Raw genomic sequence first — 13,787 nt, forward strand, 5'->3', positions numbered from 1 at the left:
GCACACCACATTCCGAAAGCCGTCTTTGGATAGTTCGTGCACTTGTTTCAACACCAGAGGCCATCTCAAAGTCCAGTTTTAGATCAGGAGCATTAGCATGGCGAGTACGAAGGCATAGCTGTTTCAAATCGATCTTGGAAAGGCGTAGTCACTCTCTTACGGCCTGGTCCAATTCTTCTCTTCACATTACCTGTTTCACGCTATAATTTCAGCACCCAGGATACTTTTGACTGGTGGCAGCCTATTTTATCAGCAATAGCACGCGTAGAAAGCCCTTCCTGGAACAGAGCAGCAGCTACAATTTTTTGTTTTTTTTTCCAACTGAACCATGCTTACACATCCGCAAAACAGGATTATTATGAACGTATATACCTTCCAACGCCGTATTTATACAGGGTGTCTCAAAAATATTGCTACAAACGTTTAGGGGAGGTAGATAACATCTAAAGGAATGTGAATCGCATAGGAACCCATAACCGGAAACGTCACGGGAAAGTAGTAACAGAGGCACAAGAAGCAGAAATGACACAAGACAGTAATTAGTGGCAAACATTTATTTGGCATAATATTAACAATGGAGTACGAGATGAATGCATTTCATGATGTTATAACAGATGCTCGAAGGTTCCACCATGAGACGCGATGACACCGATGCAGCATGGATTGGCGGACACGGTCGAACACACCTGGAGTTTCTTTGACAGTAGCAGCAGCGCAGACGAGTCTCGCCACGAGATCCATTTCCGTCTCCACAGGCGATTCATACACGATAGATTTGAGGGCCCCCACAGAAAGAAATCAAGGCTCCATAAATCAGGTAAGCGTGGGGGTCAGGCAACGGGTCCACCACGGCCAATCCATCGACGCCCAAAACGCCTGATCAAATGGTCACGAACACACCTTCCATAATGGGCAGGCGCCCCGTCATGTTGAAACCAAATATTGCGTCTCACATTTGCTGGAACATCGTCAAGTAACCCTGGTAGAACTTGTTCAAGAAAGATCCAATATTTAGCGGAGTTCATGCGGGATGGTAACAGGTATGGACCAAGCAGTCACCGACCATACCTGCCCACACATTTATTGCGAAGCGATGTTGTGCCGCATGGGGGCGCACACCGTGTGGGCTCTCTGCTAATCTATACATTAGGTGCATGTCTGCCAGCTCACACTTCGTATATCGATGCATGCTCTTCGTGCGGCGACTACTGCTTGATTGAGTAAACCAGAAATTTTCCCTCTCGCGAACTGATGAACAGTGCCGTGTACCGACTTACGGTTATGGGTTCCTATGCGATTCACATTCCTTTAGATGTTACTTCCCTCCCCTAAAGTTTGTACCAATATTTTTGAGACACTTTGTAGAAACGACTGCTGCAATACCTTGCAATTACTGTCTGATGCAATAGAACGTTATCTGACGCGATATACCTTTGCTTTGCGACAAACAAAATGACTGTAATCAAACAATATCTTGTACGTTTCACTACAAATGTTACTTTTTTTAAGATGATAGAGTTTTTTTGTCCGCCGCTGTATGTAAAAATAAGAATAAAGTTTCACACATAACTAAATTTTCTTTTCAGAAACCCCCCCCCCCCACACACAGGGATATCAGTAGACCGATGATTTAAGGTGTTAATGGTCGTATAATGATTTTCACTAGGACATGTGCCACAATACTAGCGGTCTTCACATTGAGACATTATAGTCACCAATAAAAGTTGAGGACCACAGCTTTCATTGGGTGCTTCATGTTTTTCGCAAAGTGAAGAAGAAAGCACAAGAATAATTAAGCTCGTTTCGGTTAAGTGCATATTAATCGCCAAGCGCATAAGGCAATGGAGCGTCAGCATATCATATCCTTAGATATGATATACTGATTTATGCTCGCGTTTGTTTATGTACACGCGTACTGTAACCTGCGGTTGTTTGCTCCAGTGTTTATGTACTTATTTTTCACACATTTTACACGCGTATGCATACACGCATATAATTTTCACGCCTTCCCGTGAAATGTAATATTATTACTTAACTGTTTTAAAATGAATAATAATTATTATGACTTGCTCTTAAATATAAGATGAAAATAAACCATTTCAAAGCAATAACAAAGGAAAACTGAGTTTTCCTTTGTTATTGCGCCTCTCATTCCAGTCAGGGATGAGGATTTCACATATCTCAACCCAGCCATCCTTCTTCATTTGGCGATCCTTATAATGCTCTGACGATGAATCCCACAAATATGGCCGATTTCTAACTTCGTCAAACAATCGTTCCATGTCCAACTCAACCATTATTGTGATGTTCACACTGTACAAGGCACACCTGACTACACACATATGAGATTGAAAACAGGGAACTGAGTTCAGTCGGGAGAGGGAAAGATGGTTTTCTTCTGGGAGATGGGAGACGTGCAATTTCTACGCGCTTCTGCATAAAAGCTCCATTGTTCTTGACACGCACTTCGTAGGCGCGTTGGTGTATACATGGATCAATTCAATCCATCGACAGTGGTACGTTATACCTTTATGAGCCCAAGGCAAAATGGAATTTCGGGGCCCCATTTAAAGAAAAAACCAATAGAGAACATTTTCGATTTCATTTATTGTGACAACAAAAAAAAAAAAAAATTATATGACATAAGAACTAAATATAAAATTTAATCAAAATTGGTAAAACCATTTTTGAAAAAAAAAATGTAATTTTCAAATTAATCTTCAAGTAAAGTACATTGACCTTGGCAGGTAGAAAGTTCAGTTTCCAATAAAAATCACTTTAAAATATTAGTAGAAAAAAAACAACCAAAAAAACTATTACATTAGAGTCATCCGGTAATTTCTTAATTACCGAAAAAAAAATTGTTTGTATTATGTTAAAGTTCCTCGCGTTATAGACGGAATTCGAACCCGGACTTTTTCTACCAGCGTGGGTGGACAGTGACGATACCACTGTGCTACCGCGCACAGACATCTGCGAAAAACAGCAATGAATTTTTGAAACAGTGATTTTGTGGCCCTACTCTGATAGCCTTAGGTAGATGTCTTTTTTGCCTATAGGATAATGCGCCACTGTACACCTTATATATTGTAATCAATTTTTTTCCTTAAATATATGCGCTATTATTTTATATGTTCATATATCTCGCGCCTTCTTTATGTCCTCCGACTTGGCGCATCGTGGCCTAAGTTGGCGATGCACTATAAAATTTCAGATCGAATATGCACTATTTATAAATAATTGTAATAAATACTAAAAAATGAAAATGCAGATGTGTTTCTATGTATGACGATAAGCTGGTAAATCATACAGTAATTTTGAATTGACCGCGATGAATGCCATTCTAATTTTGTGGTCTTTTAATCTACAGTTTTTTGATGTTTTTCTTTTAGGTTTGTGCTGAAAGTTTTTATTTTTCGTATCGATTCAACTTCTAATTTTGACGCATATGGAGCAAATTGCATAATTAGAAGCAATATAATGTAACATCATAATAACATCGTAAAGAGATAATTCAGAAAGCAAAAAAGGACGTCTACGAATCTCTTAGTTTGCTTTACTTTTTTACGCTTCGAAATGCGATATTAAAAGTAATAATTTTAAATCGGGAAAACTAATCGTACCTTTTAGGCGAATGAATGCACGCAATTTATAAAGATCTCAGTAGTGGAGTAGTGCTGTCCGTAATTCAAGTCACACACACAAAAAAAAAAATAAAATAAAATAATAATAATAATAATAAATAAAAAACACGATACACCTGATAATTTAGTAAAAAAAAGTCTCCCAGTCAGACCTTGTGTATAAAATTGATTACATTTAATATAATGTTTATTATATTAAATGTCGTATTATATTAATTGATTATATGCTGTGTGTATTAGAGCACCTGACGCGATTCAGCTCTAATGCACACAGCGCAACATTGCTTTTGATGCTAATGTGCTATATGAATAAAGCAACAGCAAGAACCATCTAATATTGGCGTTTACCTAGAAATAACAGTATTCGTCATTTCTTATGTTTCTAAACTGTGGGATGTTTATCTTTTGAACACGAAAGAACAAATATTACTGAGCAGTGATTTACATTGTAGTCTAATCTCGTAACCTTTGTATAAGTAAATAAAGATTCTCAACTTCTCAACAAATATGACAAATCAAAGAAAAAATTTAAATTTGTAACGTTTTATTTCGATAATTTTTAGTGACGTGTTATTTCTAATACGAAATTATCATCCAGCTGTTAGCTATGATGTGTGTGTGTGTGTGTGTATGTTCAGGATCGGTCATGTGATCAGTGTGTGTTCAGGATCGAGATTAGGAACCCGGTTGCGAGAATTAATTTTGGGGAAAAGGACATACAATTCTCAATAGAATTAGGACGGGGGAGGTGACATTTTTGGAATTTGGAACCCTTTTCATTTTCAGGGACAGGGTGCAGTGACCTACTTCACCCCTTTCCCTTCCCTAAGGACCGGGCTTGTGTATACGTTTTGTTTTCTGTATACGTGGACTTACTTTTGGAATTAATTGGAAAAAGTTTCTTTGAAGATGCTTTAAAATGGTTTAAACCGCTCATATTATGAAAGTTCCTTAACAGCAGTAAACGCTTTACAGTTAATATACGAGTATGGATGAAATCGCCGTTTTTTTTTGTTTTTTTTAAATTGTATTTCATTTCAACTACAGCACTTCAAAAACACAGCAATGATAATTTTGTGCCCTCGTGGAATCGCCCTCGTGGAAAGACCTGCGTTCGAATCCCGTCGATGACGTGAGGAATTTTTATGAATCTTTTTCACAACGTGACTGAGTTAGTCGGTCTCAAGCGAGGGTAGCATGGTTTTTTTCTCCAGGAAACTCGGGTTTTTCGTCCAGCAAAAAAGAAAATCAACCTCAGAACACAGACAATATACACGGAACAATATGGCCTTAGTCACCGATGCTTGCTCCTAAATTCCTACTACTACTACAATTTTGTCCTCCTCACAATATCAAAAACCTCACCGGTCATGTTACTCACGACTGATTGAAGACAGTCTCCCAGTCAGACCTAATGTGCGGAACTCCAATCATTTAAGTTGAATCAAGTTGCTTGCGACTTGATGCAAGCAACTTGGCGAGGGAGAAAAAAGGTCGCATCAAAATGGAGATCCCGTGGGAGGAGTGCTTAGGGTGCCGTATACCAGTACCGGCCCGAACACTAGGCGACCTGGGCGGTCGCCAGTAGAGCGGAAATTTGGGGGCGCTATATGACTGTTTGATTCGTCGTCTAAAAATTAACCCACAAGAGGTGTGCCCTGTCATAGAATACGCCAGGCGTGGTACCCCTCGGAAATCTCCGAAACGCGGCGCATAAAAGTTTTTTCGCCCAGGGTGCCTAAATGCTTTGTGCCGGCACTGCCGTACACATTGAGCTGATGAGGAAGAAGAACCTTGCACTGAACACTTCTCGTTATCCTATTTTTAACTCTTAAATTGCATGTTTTGCAAGTTCTTAACTGATTTTATTTTATATATATATTTTTTAAAGTTTTATGCTTTTTCTGTTTTTATGTTTTTGTTCATTTACATATCACACATTACATTTTGTTTTATTGTTAAAAAAATAAAATTTCGGTTTATACTCTGGGACGACCACATCATAAGGAATAATGAAATCAGGAGGGTTCACAATACAGAAGAATCCAGAATAATACAAGAACATTACCGTACTTACGCGATCTTGAACCACAGTTGTACTTTTGCCCCTTCACGGTAACAAAAACATATGTATATGTTTCTCCCACGCTCATGGCCAGTTTTCTAACAGTTTTGGCTAATTTTATAACTCTTATCAAGATATTTAAATACAGTATTTTCCATCTCTGTTGAACTTGATACCTTTGTATGTGTATGTATAAAAAACAGAAGCTGACACTAATAAATTAACTGGTAATTTTGACATCACAAGCAATAAATATTTTAAATATATTATTTATTCTGTAAATACCTAAATAAGTTCTTGTGTCGTATGTCAAATGTGCCTAAAATCGCACATTTTGTCTAATTACAGATGTTTGATAATACTTTAGTGAACTTAGTAAATTTTTGCTAAATAAATACTTATATAACAAATTATTATAAAAACACTGATATTGCAATATCAGTGTATTTTCTTGGGGGGGAGGGGGGACATCCAGCCGCCCATAATTTATGCTTTTCCATGCTCTTTCAAAGCATGATGAAACGCATCAGCGCTTCAGAAGCGATCACAATAAAGAACCAAAGAGGTCAAGAGGATCACTTACCTCATAAGCACTAGTTAGGCCCAGATTGTAGAACACCGGCATATAGAAGAACGCAGCAGCGGGAATCATAGCGAAGTACGATAACCCCATGATAAAGAAATGAGTACCGTACAGGTAAATTTCCGCTGGTGTCCCTAGCAGGCCTATTGCCGACATAAAGCTAGCTAAAACTGACATCGACACCGGAAAAATACTCATTGATCTGTTGCCCATGAGGAATTCCTGAGTGGTCGTTTGACGACCTCCCGTGCAAGCATAATAAATACCGATTCCAGCTGAGATGGTTAGCATAAGGACCAACACTATGTAATCGATTATACCAAAACGAGCAACAATTTCTGCGGTTTCCATTTGACAGAAACTTCTTTGTACTCTTTAAACAAGACTCAAAAAAAAAAAAAAAAAAAAAAGCCTAACGGCCCAGAAAGAGAGAGAGATAGACTGAGAAGAGAGAACCGTGTTTCTAGTTATTGTAAATTTGAGATTTTAAATGTATTCCGAGAGCAGCACATAGCACGCGAAACAAGTCAACCGATGAACCTAGCACGTGGTCGTTTATAACTTGAAATCTACGGCATTGGATACATGTTAACCAATAAACGACATTTTATAGATTCGCGTGAGGTGGAGTGTAAAAAAAGGTTCTGTTTGGAGATATCACATTCTTAAGCACGTACATAAGAATCTGCAGTGGAAAAGAAAGTTTACAAACTGATCAAATTTTTTTTTTTCGAGATGAAGTTAAAATAATTTTTAATGGAAATGCTGTTCTTGTAGCATTACAACCCTAACCAGCACCATATTATTCAGGCTCGTTAACGACCATAGCGGTTTAATGAAGCAGGAAACTGCCTTTTTGCACACATTGTGAGAATGCGGTGATTATGACCACCACTGTGCTGCGGCGAGAGTGTTTCCTTTTGTATCCAAAATCAAACCGTTATAGTTTTATCCCAACTTCTTTGACAGCTTTCATACATCTGTTAGAAATGTTCCTCGTCCTTTTCACTAACATCACCCAAGTATGGTGCCAATGAAAATAGTGGAACTTTAGGATTATGTTGCACTCTACTCTTCCGTACTGTTCAAACAAAAAATTTCAACTAGCTTTTTTGTAGTTTTCGCTCTTGTTACTTAAAAACCCATTCCCTACAGGCCTAATGCCTACCGTGCATTATCTTTTATAGCGGAAACCTTTCCTCTAAATTTAAATTTCAGCATCTGATTAACTGTTTGTTCAACTGAATATGTCACTTTTCACTTTCTTTTCACTTTCTTTTCAGATATTTTGGAAACATTAAACGTGTTGGAAGGTATCACTTTGAGTATCTAAAAAGCTTTATCCAGCTGCTTATTTACCTCTAGCGTAATGAGGAATGGTAGCAGTAAGGGCTTGTCTATTTAGATCGGAGTGTCGTTTACTACACTATCTATTTACCAGGATTTAATTTTTTGACAGGACATTCTCTTCTGATATTAGTGTTTGCCAGCCTATTGCTCTGCTGACAGAGAAAGCATTGGTGTAATCACTTTGCACCCAACAAGGAACCCTGTCATCTCGAGATCTCCCACAGACTCAAATGCCTCACGTTCATTAATGAAATGTATACCTGCTGTGAAGTAAAAGTAAAACAGTCTTCGCACTTCTTGTTGAGCTAACAGTAACAGTTGTTACAGTTTGATCAGTAACAACTTCTTCAAACAAACCATCCACACATGAGCAGCACCACAAAGAATCAGCAACGACCTATAAAGATGCAAAAGTGTTATTCTTTTTTCTTTCATTGGAGCTAGTGAGGAGCCTAATTCCTTGACTGAGTCATCCGGATCGCGCTGATTAATGAAATGTGGAGATTTTCTTGAGCTTGCTTCTATTAATAACAAACTTCGTCCTGTTCTCCAGGTGATTTTTCCACTTCAACTGTAACAACAGAGAACTGGAACAATAACTGAAATGGCCACCATAAAAAATAGCATTCATCATGGTGGTTAATGAGAGCTCTTCCAATCTGAGGAATCATAAAAGGCATTAGACTCCAGGTACCATGTCGCCATCTTTATAATGTTGATCGACAGTTACCACAACAGAACTAAGGTGATGACTTGTCTTGGTCACTCATGGGCATTCCAAAATATGCTTAATATGTAATGTAAACTTAGTGTCACTTAAAATCTTGTGCTTTATAATTTGGTCCAATATAGCATCTGCCATCACTAACAAAAGGACTCTAGATGGAGAGTTTGCAACATCTATCGGTACTATAGCAATCTGATCAAAACATTGAAATTTATATGTAACCTCCCAACTGTTGGAAACAGGAAGATTTTAAGAGAGATCAACTTTCAGCCGGAAGAAGACGAATAATAGCGCCAAAAGTTTTTCGAAAAGCACATTTTAACAAATTAGTAAATGCATCAGTGCGTTACATTTCAGACGCTTTAACAAATAGTAATAATTCGTGATTTATAACAAAAAAAGAGCAAAATGCAAAGACGCGAAGTCTGAGAACATTTCGTTTCTCCGCATCGGCTGTATTGCCCAGTCCTCTAACCAAAGAACGGAAACAAACATAACATGAAGTGTTTCAGCTACAGTGTTTTTGTATTAGGTTTAAGGATAGCCTATGTGACCAACAAGTATATGACAAAAAGAAATAACAATTGCCGTATTTTATTGCACGGATTTAAATGAAAATTTTGGCTAGGCAAAGCTTTATAAAAGAGCCAAATATAAAAATTTTAAGATTTGTCAACTAGGAGTTAAATTATTATATGCGGATCTATGGAAAGATGGATGAACATGATAAAGACAATAGGCACATTACACATACACTGCTCTACAAAATTTGCAGCAGACATAAAAAACATGGTATAACTCATGTAGCTTGCGATGAAGCTGGACAAATTTTGGTATGGTGGCGAACCATAGAATTTAACCAGATGGCAGATGCTATAAAATGAGGAGACAACGATAAACTTCGGACAGGCGTAAGGCACATTTATAGGGGTTGTCTAAGAATTACAAAAAGGTCACATTACAGAAGTCAATACAATATGCTCGAAAATATGGTCACATGACACCAGTACAGCGTATGATCCCTTCAAACGGCTAACCAGGCCAGAGAGTGGTGAACCATGCTCGATATAAGGGTGTCTATAAGATTCTGTGACAACAAATCGCATTCTTTCGCAGCACAGACCTTAGTTCACCAAGTGAACGAGGAGTTGGCTGTTGGTGTGCAATGCAACGCCCAAGGGCGTTCCACACATGTTCGATCGGATTTAAGTCTGGTGATCGTGCTGACCATCTGGTACCGAATTCCTCGTTGTCTCCAGATGAAATAACGTCTAGAATCTGTTTGTAGGCTAAACGGGACGCATTGAGCCCATTTGTCAGGGCTCCAAGTCACGCGTTCATGGCACCAGTTTCGATGAACTCTGCGGTGGTTTGGGATTAATAAGACACAAACCACTGGCTTCCTTGGGTAGAATCCACTTGAATTGAGCTTTCTTAACACAATCCAGTAAGAAAATTTAACACAAGAAAAGTAGAACAAGCATTAAGGGAAAACAAAAGATTTAAATCAGCAATCATGAGCAGTAATACAGAAAGACAAATGATACTGAAACTGAAGAATAGCGATGGTGTACTAATGAATAGCAGAGAAGGCATAACTCAAATAGCAGAAGACTACTATAAAGAGTTATACAAGGAGCGAGGGAATGATGCCAGAAGTGGGGAAGATGGATCGCATATTAGTAACACATAATACAGCATACCTAATATCCTTCCTGATGAGGTAGAACATGCGTTGAAGAAAATGAAGAATCAGAAAGATCCGGGGGAAGGTGAAGTTACTGTAGAGTTATTAAAATTGGGAGGAAGAGGCATGACACAAAAACTGGCAAGACTCTTCACAAAATACATTAGGAAAGGTGTGGTGCCTAAGGAGTGGAATAATGAAATCATAGTTTTGCTGCATAAGAAAGGAGATAAATCAGAAATTGGAAATTATAGACCAATTAGCTTGTTATCCCACATCTACAAGTTGTTCACCAGGGTCATTACTAACAGATTAGAAAGAATACTTGATGAGAATCAACCGAAAGAGCAAACTGGCTTTAGGACAGGATTCTCAACTATGGATCACCTTCACGTAATATCACAGCTAATGGAGAAAGCAAATGAATATAAAACACCATTATGCCTGGCATTTGTGGATTATGAAAAGGCATTTGACTCCATACAGCATAAGGCAATGTTTCGGGCACTGGAAAGACAAGGCATAGATAACCCATATATTAAGATTTTGAAGAAAATATGCGAGAACGCTACCTCCTTTATTAGACTAGACAAAGACACTAGGAAATTTAAAATCGAGAAAGGAGTTCGACAAGGAGACACAATATCTCCGAAGTTGTTTACTGCTGCCCTTGAGGAAGCTTTCAGAAGATTAGACTGGTCGCAGAAAGGAGACAATGTGAATGGAGCGTACCTAAACCATTTATGATTTGCAGACATTGTGGTCATAAGCCACGATCCCAAAGAATTAGAGGAAAATCTTAATCCTTTATGCAGAATTAGAAAGGATTTTGAACTAAAGATGAATATGGCTAAAACAAAAGTAATGATGAACAAGTATGCCACATAAATGGATATAATGATTGAAGGAGCAGTAATTGAAAAGGTGGAGTCATATATTTATCTAGGACAAGTCATTATCTGTAATAATGATAAATGGCTGGAAGTCAAGAGAAGAATAAATTTTGGATGGATAGCATTCAGGAAATTAGTCACATACTGAGGAGCAATATCCCAATTTGTCTGAAACGTAAAATATTGAATCAATGTATGCTCTCCACCATGACTTATGGAAGTGAAACTTGGGCACTCACCAAAAGAATGGAAGAGAAGCTGAGAACTACACAGCGAAGAATGAACGAATCATACTGGGAATCAGACTGTTAGATAAGAAGAGAAACACTTGGATTAGGCAGCAAACTCAAGTAAAGGACATTCTTATCAAAACTAAAGAACTAAAATGGTCTTGGGCAGGACACATAGCTCGAAGACATGATGACAGATGGACTAAGAAAATAACAGAATGGTACCCAGGAGGAGCTAAGAGAAAACCTGGACGACAACAACGGAGATGGATAGATGAAATTCATGAGTTTGTGGGTAGTAAAGGGATGGCCGTTGCACAAAACAGAAGGAACTGGAAAGTTGCTGGAGAGGCCTTCATCCTGCAGTGGATTGAAAATGACTGATGATGATGATGATGAACACAATCCAGTTGGAAATGTTTTCACGTGTGACTGCAGTGACCTCAACAGACAGTTTATGACAGGACATTATAGGGTTCCGCCTTGCTGTCAGAGCCAGATAGCGGTCTGCTCTTGTTGATGTAGCCTCGGGGGAACCTTGGTCAGCTCTTCTTGTAATGGTTCCTGTCTCCTGAAATTGTTTCTATAGTGCCGAGACGACTCTGCGTAACTCATTAAGCCAGCGTGACACCTCCGCCTGCTACTGCCCGATATTTCAAAGAACCATCTAAACGACGATGACTTGCCATCCTGAGTATTGGGGATGTGGCTATCCCAAAAAAAAAAAAAAAAAAAAAAAAACCCGTGAACGAAGTAATGTGGTCACAATCCATGTTTTTATAGGCATGAATAATTTGCATAATATGCGGCTCTTTTAGGTGGTAGATCGATTTCTATTGGATGCTCGGAAGCCTATTAAGCCCAGGATGCCTATTACATATCGTCTTTGGCGACACTGTTCACAGTGAAGTATTCATGAAAACCTTTTGTTCTGTTAATTTTGTCGAAGAGTATATTTGCTAGCGCGCCTGACAAGAATTGTGGGAACAAGCTTTAGTGTAAGTTAGGCTAAATTGTCATGTTCTGTTAACCCTATCAATAAAAAAATTTGAAAGGAGTCAGAAATTTTATTATAGAAATTATTTAAGGTTGATGAAAATAAATCATTATCAGGAAATTGTTTAATATCATTTACTTAATCAACCACCAGTCGTATCGAGAGCCTGCATGGACATCTTGGAAAAACAACTTTGGCGGTTTTCCCTTTTTTATATATCTTAAATAATAGCTTATAATATTAATTGGATAATTACATAAATTGTTCAATGCTATTCTTGCTGGTTTCAATTATTCTTGGAACCAGCAAGAATAAATACGATAAAGGAGAAGGAAGAATCTATTTCTGATCATGTGATTTTGTTGGAAACAATACTCCACGCAATAATCTCCTCAATGAAAGAGGGAATAAGTCAAATTACTTCGCATAACGCTTGTCAAAGAAATGCATCTTAGATTCTGTTTTGGTAACAGAATGTTAACTTTTTGTAATGTGTTATACAATAATTCACGAAAAGGCGAAGGAAGAATATCCGGTATATATGTTTGTACGAGGGCACCGCACAAGGAAAGAAAGAAAAGTAAACACAGCATATCCATTTGATGAGGGGGAACAAGAGGACATGGCAAAGTGGCGTTGTGCCACTTCCTTTCTTTCCATTAGAACCATGGCATAAGTCTCGCCAATTGCTATTGTTACTTGTTTCCCCTAAGGTGTTATTATTCGTCGGTTGCCAGATGACATGATGAATTGCAAGTCGGAGAGTATGAAAAACTGCGTGTCAGAAAGGTAGGAATGTAACGCAATGTTTTTTAAGCTCTATTCCACTGGGAGACAAAGGTCTGTTTGAGGTATCATCATGTTCGCCATGTCATTTCATGTAGAACGTTCGTGTACACGGCCAAGGTCAGATCAGTATTGTATTACTATCTTCAAATTCTTATTATTCAGGAGTTACATCGGGAATTACGTGTGTGTGTCGTTGTGTATGCAGGACTGCAGAAGTTGATTTTACAGTAGAGTGATTGTCAAACAATGCATACCTCGATTATTATTATTTTCATACTTTTTATTTAACTACTGCTTTCTTTATTTTACTTTCTAATGAAAAAAAAAAACGTTGAATAAACAAAAATGTTATAGTAAAGTGGGAATTATTCAGGGAAAGTCACGAAAACGATGTTGAGCAGTAAAAAGATGAATGATACTGTAGCATAAATAAGCATGGATTGTGGCTTGTATAAGAAACAACAGAAGAGTGGGGCATTTCTAGAACAATTGAAATTCATTTTATTTATTTTATTTTTTGCAATAAGGCTTAGCCACTTTCAAAGACTGATACCCCCTTAGCTTGCGATCCGCATGCGTATCCCAGGGAAATAGGGACTGGAAAAATTAATGTCTCAAAATAATACCTTGATTAACAGGAAATCATATTATAAAAATAATTCTAGGGTAGCAACCAAATATTTAATGGTTTTAATACCAGTTGGAAATTTTAAAGAAATTCACGCAGTTTCCATCTTCATTCATACAAAGATAAGGTCTGGAGCTATGAAAACAGCAGTAATACCCAGAAACAAAAATGTATCTTTATTGATGCACCCTATT

The 13,787-nt window shown here is 37.9% G+C and overlaps 1 protein-coding gene across 1 annotated transcript in view; it reads right to left on the reverse strand.

Annotated features, from left to right (window-relative positions):
- LOC150090939 (sodium-coupled monocarboxylate transporter 1-like) overlaps positions 1-13,787 on the reverse strand; it is a 133,333-nt gene that overhangs the window by 95,333 nt on the left and 24,213 nt on the right. The gene's annotated exons all lie outside the window — the stretch shown is intronic.

The sequence above is a fragment of the Mastigoproctus giganteus genome, chromosome 1 (genome assembly GCF_048544385.1).
Source record: "Mastigoproctus giganteus isolate SK-2022 chromosome 1, ASM4854438v1, whole genome shotgun sequence".
In the NCBI taxonomy this organism is placed as follows: Eukaryota; Metazoa; Arthropoda; class Arachnida; order Uropygi; family Thelyphonidae; genus Mastigoproctus; species Mastigoproctus giganteus.